The following is a 9,071-nucleotide window of genomic DNA, read 5'->3' on the forward strand; positions in this document are numbered from 1 at the left end:
ATTTGAGTAAAAACATTTATTTTACTTCAAGATTAAGCCTAGATTTGTGTGAAATGACTCTGCCAGTTTCAGCTTGTTGGACAATCACAGCAAACAAACTTCAGCATAAGTGTTGTGAACGTGGTTTACATACATTAACATTTGGCAAGTGCTAATTAGGCATTGTGTGGGTCTAGCAAACAAACAAAGCAGACATACTTTCCATTTGAGGTTAAGAAGACTGTGAGAACTTCATAAACATGAAGGTATTGGAAAAACACTGCACTCGTTTCACAGTTAAACCTCCACTGTAGACAAAGGTGAGAGTCGTTGGTTGTCAAGTGCCAAACCCAGTGGAACATGTTTCTGGTTTTGGTTTAGCACTTCAGATGAATTTAGTTGAAAATAACACTTCACAGTGTTATTTTTTTTACTTAAATTGCAAAGTATGTATAACCAGCTAAACAACTTTCTCATAGAATATTAAGAATGACAAACTCAATCACACACACACACACACATAAAAAAACATACACAAAGAAATATATTTATTCATAATTCATAACCATTAATATCATAATGAAGCAACTTCTTAATAAATGTATATTTTAACCATAAGGCTGAACCGTATTCTCAAGGGTATTTCTCATAAATGTCAGGTCGGGCCAAGTTATCACTTGTGTTTTAAATATCATTATTTTATAATTATATACTATTTGTATAATAATTGTATACTATTTATATACTATATACTATTTATGTATAATAATATAAGGTATTAAAAGCAGTCATATCAATATAAAAGTACAAGATATGTACATTTAAAGTAAAAGAATAACATTCTTCCATTCATTTGCAAACATTTTTTTATTTCTGATTCCGATTTGAACACCAAAATATACTCACAGATGCTTTCTCAAAATAAAACACTTAAAAAAAGCCCAGCAGACAGACTCTTTACACTTACATTTTGTTAAAACACAAACGTAAAAAAAAAAAAAAAAAAAGTCCCGAGGCCTGAGTTTGAGAAAAGTAGGTTGACAAGCCACAACATTTCACACTAACAGACTTTACCACCTTATGAGCATTTAACTGATTACGTTTACTTTATAAAATACATATTCATTTATTCAGGTATTAATTAAACCATTTTTACAAAATAAACAGTCCTTGGTATCTTATAAAAATGTACCTCTTCTCAGTCCAACAGAATTGAAAACAACCAATCTGGCTTCACAAAAATAATGAATATTGTGCACGCTCTACCTTCATATATATGCATCTACAGCCACTCACAAAAGTTTCCACCATGATACGGCTCAAGACAGCTACTTCAAAGACAAGCAGACCAACTAGGTACATATTTTCAAGTAGCATTTATACAATAAGTATACAATTAAATAATAAGTGTCTACTTAATAGAAAGAAAATATTTACCAGGTGATATTTTCTACACACTATTAGAGAACTTTTAGATACGGACATATAAACTATAGCTGTCAATTCAATAAAATAATTGTGATTAATCTCATGACTTCCAACCAGTCTTTAGAAAGGCCTGAGTTTGAGAAAAGTAGGTTGACAAGCCACAACATTTCACACTAACAGACTTTACCACCTTATGAGCATTTAACTGATTACGTTTACTTTATAAAATACATATTCATTTATTCAGGTATTAATTAAACCATTTTTACAAAATAAACAGTCCTTGGTATCTTATAAAAATGTACCTCTTCTCAGTCCAACAGAATTGAAAACAACCAATCTGGCTTCACAAAAATAATGAATATTGTGCACGCTCTACCTTCATATATATGCATCTACAGCCACTCACAAAAGTTTCCACCATGATACGGCTCAAGACAGCTACTTCAAAGACAAGCAGACCAACTAGGTACATATTTTCAAGTAGCATTTATACAATAAGTATACAATTAAATAATAAGTGTCTACTTAATAGAAAGAAAATATTTACCAGGTGATATTTTCTACACACTATTAGAGAACTTTTAGATACGGACATATAAACTATAGCTGTCAATTCAATAAAATAATTGTGATTAATCTCATGACTTCCAACCAGTCTTTAGAAAGCAGAATGAAATATTAATAATGTCAAATGTAGTCGAGTTTAACTTATTTTAAATTTTTACAGCATTTTTCTGAACTTTCCTCAGACTCAGGGTCGAACATCAAGAAAAAGTGAATAAAATAAGTGTAAAATCAGTCATACTCATGTGTTCATGACTTCGGCAGGTTTAGAGCAGCATAGGTGCTGTTGATTTGGCTGGACCGAATATTTCTGCGCAGTTTGGAAAAATCCACCTCAGCGTACTGAAAGAGCAAAATTAGCAATTTCAGCTACAAAAATGAACCAAAATGAAGTGTTATATAACACTATTGTACAGGTCAGCAGCAAGAATAATGAATAATAATCAAGACACAAATTAATTTGAGTTATAACGATGGTTTCACATATTCTTACCTGTAATTGGTCCTGATGCTGTTCTGTAACTTGCGTCTGCTGTAGATCAGCGTTAATTTGTTGTAATTGTTCTTCAGACCTTCTTTTTCCAACAACAAAAACCTTTACTAGTCCTAAAAATGAAAGAGTGTTTCAGATTCAATATTTATATCAAATAAATGGCACAATAATAATTAAATAGTCAAATGCCTAAATGAAGAATATTTACACATTCAGTTATCATCAGCTGACTATGGAGAAATTGATATAAATATTTTTTACAAATTGCTGAAAATCTCTCACCAACCACCACAATAACCAGAAGCCCATTCATCAGTCCCAATATGATGATAATAATCTGACATTGTGCCTGATTCTGATCAGTATACGCAGTCACTGTATGATTGTGACACTCAGTTAGCCCAGTTAGTGGAGTTGTTTCTGTAATAAAAGTGTCCACAGTCTGTTACTGTAAAAACTGCTATTGTTAGTGCAATGGCTGAAAATGTTAATTTCACTGCCTGAAAAAAGGCCAGTTTTACTGTGCGTTCACCATTTCATAATAAGCAAATATTTAAGATTTTATGATTGGATCATTACTGCAGTGATTAATATGTTTGTTTTAACTCTAACTGTGCACTGTGCAGTGCGTAGCTTTTTATTTCTTAAACAGCCATGTTGGAAGATGTACCCATGTCCATATTCCAGGATGATAATGCAAAGATTCATCAGGCTCAAAATGTGAAATAGTGGTTCAGTGAGCATGAGGAACCATTTTCATGTTTGAACTGACCACCACAAATTCCTGAATCTTTAGGATGTGCTGGAGTCGACTTTACAGAGAGGTTCGACTCCCTCATTGTCAATGCAAGATCTCGGCCAAAAATGTATGCAAATCTTGATGGAAATAAATGTTGTGATGTTGTGCATAACTTTGTCGAAACAATGCCTCAATGAATACACAATGCAATCAAAGCTAAAGGCGTTCCTATGAAATATTAGAGCAACTTTTTTTGAACAGGCAGTGTGAAGTCGACTCCAGCACATCCTAAAGACTTTCATTGGGGTTAAGCTCAGGAATCTGCAGTGGCCAATCTCTCACAGTTTGAGCCTGATGAATCTTGACATTGTCATCTTGAAATATGGACATGTGTACTTCTTCAGACATGGCTGTTTGAAAAATTAAAAAGATATTCACTGCATCAGTTAGGGTTAAAATAATTGTTGCCACACATATCACATGCAAGGAACATATTAATCACTGCAATCATAATCCAAACCTACAATTTTAAGTATCTGCATATTTAAATATCTTGTCCAGGCAGTGTATGATGTTACTTATGAATATCATTTATATATAAAATATAGAATATAGATTATATAGAATATATAATGTTTTAATAATTTAAGTAGTTAATAACTAGCATGAATGTAAGCAGTGATCATCAATATGTCTAGATCACTGACAGCCGTAGCTTGACAACAGATTAATACATCTATAACATAAAAAAAAATATTATAACAATAATAACATCAACACTGTGACGCACAACATAAAGCTACTTATAATTTTAATACGTTTACAAAGCATGTAAATATATTCATATAATGTAATAAACTCACATAGCTGAAGCTGAATGATCTTCATGTTGCTGTCGTGATTAAAACAGTTCACTATAAAACCTGATTCCCTCCACACAACATTTGAGATGAATCTACAGCAACTCTGAAACAAAGGTAGGAAGAAAAAAAAATCTTCCCACATCAAGCAGAGGAAGTCTCTGACCACAAAACCCAATTCCTCATCACCATCATCACTTCATTAAGTTAAGCATGTTCGATATTTGGTATATTTCTCAGATCACAACTGAAATTCACTAAAACCATTGTTCAACCTCCACATTATTCAGGACGCTCATGTAGTGTGTTGTGTGTGTTTGAAGGCTGGTATCTGGATCCTGACGCTCTTGTCTAGTTTGGTTTTGGTCCTTAGTTGGAATCCAGATGCTTGTGCTTCATGTTTTGTCTTTTGTTGTGAGCACATGGTGGGGGTTCTTTGACCCTGTTTCATGTGCTTATGTTTTATTTTGTTTTGTTTTGATGGTTTTTGGTCTTGTTCAATTGGCCATGTGCTCTTGTCTAGTCTTGTGTGTTTTTGTTGAGCACATGGCTTATGTGCTTCCTTTGGGTAATTGTGTGTCATCAATCTGGCAACTCTATCCAATACTTTGAATTCGGATTTCAGTGCCCTATTCAGCAGCTAGCTTTCAATATTACATACTGCACCTTTATTTATTTTTATTTTTTTTTCTGTATTGCAATGGCATTATACTGTAATTTGCTCGCAGATCAGCAAAGAGTAAATATGAATTAATTCTGTCCAGTCTCTTGAAATCAGTATCCCACAAATAGTTGTGAGAGTTAAGAGTTTCTTACTGATCAACTGATCAAGTTTTGGCTGGTTAACATGGTTCAGCCCCTTTAACTACCACAAGAGACGAGGCGGAAACTCCCCAACAGTAACCTAGTGGCCTACATCAAACAGTGATATACTGTATATATACAAAGAAAACATGAGTGCTATGAATATAAACAAATTTCCTGTTTTATAATGTAATTTTGACTAAATATTGAAATACAGCCAACAACATTACATAGATGACCAATCAAACAACATTTGGAAAATTATTACAGTAAAGCAGAGAAGGCAGAACTGCTAAGCTTGAGTACACATAATAAAAATAGACAGTACATCCCATAGATCCGGGCCGGGTGTCCAAACTTTTCTAAAAGTTAATCCTGGTTGTTAATAAACTGTCATTTCACACTGCACATTCCTAAACCCTGGGTTAAAGTCCTTATTTCCATATTTTCGGTGTGAGTGTCAATGATTAGACAAACACAGCATGCAACGTCTTTACATAACGGCATTGAGCATCCACACATTTTTCCCCTCAAATGCTGAAATGATTTGCAGTGTTTCTGTAACTTTACATGCCAAAGCATGTAAATATGAAGCACGCGATTGGATGTCTGTTGCCAAGTGTCTAGCTGTTATATTATAACACCACTCTTTTTCACACTGTACAAGGTTGCCACCACAATGCGAGGTTAACACTGCTAAAGCAAGGCTCCAGAGCATGATTTCATAACCCCTGGTAAAAAGTGGTGCTAACCCCGCTTCTCAATTACATGTGTGAAATGTTCCTTTACCCAGGGTTAAAAGAGGTGTTTAGAACGACAATAACCTGGGGTTAAGCACAGTGTGAAAAGCCATTATGTGGTCTGCAACAATCTTTAGGTAGGTGGTACATGTCAATGTAACGTCCATATGAATGCAGGACCCAAGCTTTCCCAGCAGATAATTTTGTAGAGCATAACACAGCTTCCTCTGGCCTGTCTACTTCCCATAGTGCATCCTGCTGCCATCTCTTCCCCTGTAAACAATGCACAACATGGCCATCCACTCGATCTAAAAGAAAATGTGATTCATAAGACTAGGTGACCTTCTTCTTTTGCTCTATGGTCCAGTTCTGACGCTCTTGTAGGCTCTTTGAGCGGTGTATAGGGTCGTCATGGGCACTCTGGTTTGCGGCTTGAAAAGCTCCATACGCAGCAAACTGAGATGCACTGTGAGTTCTGACAGCTTTCTATCATGGCCAGCATTAAGCTTTTCAGCAATTTTCAGGCTTCAACTTGCTAGCCAAGACTTGACATTTTGGAGATGCTCTGACCCATTTGTCTAGCAATCACATTTCGCTCAGATCTTTTCACTTGCCCATTTTTCCTGCTTCCAACACATTTAAATCTGACTGTTCACTTGCAGTTTGAGGGTGAGTGGATATCCAAGGCTGTGCTTAAAAATTGCATAAATAACATTATGATTTTGTTTAAAATATAAAAATTGCTATATAGAAATATGAAGTGATAGAAAAAAAATATGATGATACTTTTAAACATGAAACTAAAATTGCCAGAAGGTGGTGGCAAGCCACTGTCTTAATAAGTGTGTTATTTATTTAAATGATTATTTTAAAACAGCTGATTCATTCGTCAATGAAGTAAGAAACTGTATTTCTGTCATGACAACTCTCGGAGGGATTGGCACGGTAATGTACATGACAATGTTAATGTATTTGGTCTTGGCGGAAAAGATCTGCTACACTGATGCTGCGGCAGCAGAGCATGTACCGAGACTTGCTACTGCCAATACATCCACAACATTCTGCTGTGAGCATGTAAGAAATACTGCTGCTGCAAATATAACATACAAGAAATAACAGGATACATAGCAGGATACATAGAATTGACAATACAAGCCAAAACAAGAACAAAACACCCCCCAACAAGCAGATCTATTGCCAAGACATTTGTACTGCTGCTGCTCCGAAGAGCCATGTGAACCGCATGTATTACTATCTATGTGTGCCTGGGCTACCACTAGTGGCCTATGACTATGTGAGCCTTAGCTACCATGCCAACCTGCTTAACAATAGTGGCCTATGGCTATGTGAGCCTTGGCTACCATGCTGACTGGCTTAACTCTAATTAGACGCGCACTATGTGTAATGCGAATTAACAAAATGAATATACGTTGCAATCTGATAGAAAAGATCCCAGCACCCACCTGAGCAAATATCATAATTTAGTCATTTGATAACTGCTGTACTTTCTCCACTTCATCAGTCCCAGTGGCAGCGTAACAGCTCGTTAATTCATGTTTGTGCAACGATGAGACGGACCAAGTTAGCCGATGCATGCCATTTTACTCTCTCGTGTAGATAAAAGTTGTCAGAGTTACAGTGCACAAAAACTCTTATTTCCCTTCTCCCACAACACCGTTATTGATATGACTGTGATAAGCACGTGCCAGACACTGCGCACAGCTGAAATCAACCACACACTCATAACAATGAAAATATCGACCTTAGAAATAACGAACATGAACATTGAGATTATGCCGATGTATATGGCGAATCCCCATTGAAACGCATACACAAGAATGCTTATTTAATTTAACCTGTTTCATGTCCGTTACTATCGGCGTGTCCTCACTGACTATCTGAGCTGTATGATGTTTTTGACACATTAGAGTAAATGGCACAAAAACATATTTTGTAAATGTATGATTTTTTTTTTTTTTGTCATTTATCAGCAAAGAACTTGGCACTACTTTGGAGTTAATCAAAGCGGCTACATGCACTGTAAAGCTCAGACTCTAAGCTTTCAAACTATATCCATTTTGTGTTGATCAAGGAAGTGGTTTGAAAAATATGATTAGTAATATTTTCGCAGGGGGGCATCTTGCCTGCTCAGCGCTCCTTAAAAGTTGATCAAAATATCGTTCATTAATAATCATTAAAAAGCTGAGATTCTAACCTTTAAAATGATACATATTTTGTGTTATTCCATTCAGGGGTTGCTTAGTAATTTGATTATGAATTTTTTCGTGCGGGAGGTGTCCCGCCGGCTTAAAGGGTTAAGTAATTTTCTTTTGATAACTGGAATTAAAGTTCCATTGTAAAGATGTAATCAATGTCATTCACTTCACCTGCCAGTGATTTTAGCATATGGAGCTGTCTGCTCTCTCGCTGTACTCTGATATAACACACCGATCGGCGCAGCTTTGCTTCAGTTTACTGGTGTGAGGGCGGGACAATCCCTTGCTGACACCTATTGGCATAACAATATAACACAGATGACAGCCTAGTAATAAGCTATAGGCCTATTTCCAATATCTAATTAATTAGTTTCCAGCATATATCTCTCTGTTTTTAATGGTACATTGGGGCAGATTATCATCAAATGAACATATTGCATATTTAGTAGTATTTTTTCTGGAAAGTTTTTCCTGTTCTACTGTTTTTCTGCTCTATCTGCTGGTGTAGTTAGTAAACAAAATTTGAAAGGCAAATGCGTGGAAAAACCAGACTATATCCCTGTTGTTTTCAGTTCTCTATATCTCTATCCTTTCGGTTTCTCCGCGGCTCATGAATGAGGAGGTAACTGGAATCTCTGCATTCCTTTCCTGCTCGTATACAGTGACGAAGTTATGACAGTGTATTGAGTGACAGCAAGAATACATCAAATATCGTTCAGAGAAAAGTTTCACTTGAGGATCAGGATTCAGAATACAATGTTTTCCCAGAGGAGCTACGAAAGGAAGCTTCGCTCTTGTACTCATGTAAGTTTGAGTACATTATTCACTATTTGATTTGCTCTTTTCAACAAAATGCGATTATGTAACTTCTTTTATAATATATAATGTGTAGAGATATCAGGAATCATATTACAAATGTCCAAACTGTTTTTTCCAGAGACTATTAGTTTAGCTTATTCACAAAACTAAACCAATTGAAAGAAATGTTCGTTTGTTCAAGATTACAGGAGTAATAATCAGAAATAAACCTCTGTAATAACTTTTTTTGTAGGGCAGCACTTAAGTATTAATTACAATTATGCCATTACATAACACATTGACTAAACAAAACAATATTATACTTAATTGTCATTATAAACTGAATTTACACAGCATATATCTGTCATATTGTGTCAAAATTAAGGCTACCTTTTTCATAACTACAGATTTTGTAATGTAACGCGTCTTATTTTTCAATAAAATATA

General features: G+C 35.3%; 1 long non-coding RNA gene across 1 annotated transcript; it reads left to right on the top strand.

The window, feature by feature from the left end:
• Nucleotides 1–832: 832 nt before the first annotated feature.
• Nucleotides 833–1,899, top strand: LOC107704543 (uncharacterized). The gene is made up of 2 exons (XR_001635972.1): nt 833–1,015; nt 1,557–1,899. It is a non-coding gene; the product is annotated as an uncharacterized LOC107704543 (long non-coding RNA).
• Nucleotides 1,900–9,071: the final 7,172 nt, after the last annotated feature.

This window comes from Sinocyclocheilus anshuiensis, unplaced genomic scaffold, assembly GCF_001515605.1.
Source record: "Sinocyclocheilus anshuiensis isolate Anshui unplaced genomic scaffold, SAMN03320099.WGS_v1.1 scaffold2038, whole genome shotgun sequence".
Lineage (NCBI taxonomy): Eukaryota > Metazoa > Chordata > Actinopteri > Cypriniformes > Cyprinidae > Sinocyclocheilus > Sinocyclocheilus anshuiensis.